The sequence below is a fragment of the Fukomys damarensis genome, unplaced genomic scaffold (genome assembly GCF_012274545.1).
Source record: "Fukomys damarensis isolate Sample0158 unplaced genomic scaffold, DMR_v1.0_HiC HiC_scaffold_38, whole genome shotgun sequence".
Taxonomy (NCBI): Eukaryota; Metazoa; Chordata; class Mammalia; order Rodentia; family Bathyergidae; genus Fukomys; species Fukomys damarensis.
The window spans coordinates 64,176,453-64,177,608 of NW_022900950.1; the positions used below are offsets into that span (position 1 = coordinate 64,176,453).

Genomic DNA, 1,156 nt, shown 5'->3' on the forward strand with positions numbered 1-1,156 from the left:
CCCTAGCCCCCCCCCCCCCGTAAATCCCGGCCCAGAGAGTTTATAGAGCCACTGGCACCACTTTAAAGTTAATTTAATCAGCTACCCACCTGAACCATCACCAACTTTCACATGAGCATTGCGAAGCTGTGTCCAAGAAGTGAAGCAAATCCAAATATGGTGAACATTCCTCCACTGCCAAAATGGGAAGCTGCCCTATCTCCTCATCAAAACCCATCCACCGGGAAACCGGCTACCCTGTTAAATACCCAAACGGGCAAAAGCACATTTTCTGTGCAACTGTAGAGATCTGTCCACTTGCCGATTTTCAGGGACGCAATAAACACCAAGCCACAGCTCTTGGTAACGTGGACATCGTTTTAAAAAGACTTCACACGGTCTTCGTCTAGCCAGGGGAAAGGTTAATGTATTTGTATACATGGGGGCAGAGGCACCGTCTTTCTGGACACACCTGCAACTAATTCTTCCTCCAGAACTAAAACCTCCGTATTAACAACCGGGGGTGTGTGTGTGTGTGGTGGGGGTGATTTAGAAGGAAAGTTTATTCCCCAGCCTGCTTCTTTCTGATCACCTAGGTCAAAGGAACCAGAGTTTGCCTACTGGCATTTGTGGGGCGGGTTCGGATCGGAGCACAGGGGCCTGGTAAAGGGGTTCCAGGCGCCAAACTGCGCAAACCCAGGTGAAGCCTCCAGGTAGATTAAACTCCTCCCGGGCCGCCTCCCCACCCTACGCCACCCACAAAGGTCTCTGCCACTTCAGTAGCTGCAGCACTTTCCGCGAGATTGGGTGGCCCTTCTCAGAAGTCTCCAAACCCTTCACTCCACTTTGCCTCCAAGCCAGGTCTCCAGGATCACTGGAGATCAAGGGGTGTCTGTCGGGGCGGCTGCGCGAGGGTTAACAGGTCCAAAAGCTTCCTCTTGCCCACCCACTCGGTTGAGTAGAAGCCAGGTAGTGTAGCCCTAGCAGGAGTTCCCCCTTTTCTCACCTCCCAGGCCCACTCTTGCTTTTCCTGGCTGCCTCAGCCCAGGCGACACGAGGTGGCTGCGCGCAGGAGACCGAGCCACCTCCAAGCAGCCCCGGGACTTCGGGATGCGCCCTCGAGCCTGGCTGGAGGCTCCAGCGGCCTCAGCACCCCGGAGTGCCCATCCCCTCCCCA

At 55.2% G+C, this 1,156-nt stretch overlaps 1 long non-coding RNA gene across 1 annotated transcript in view; it reads right to left on the minus strand.

Moving 5' to 3' along the window:
- The window catches only part of LOC104853102, a 2,823-nt gene extending 1,684 nt beyond the window's left edge, over nt 1–1,139 (minus strand). The window contains exon 1 of the long non-coding RNA XR_004515709.1: nt 90–1,139. This is a non-coding gene — a long non-coding RNA (uncharacterized LOC104853102). The remainder of the gene's footprint in view (nt 1–89) is intronic.
- Between the last annotated feature and the right edge of the window lie 17 nt (nt 1,140–1,156).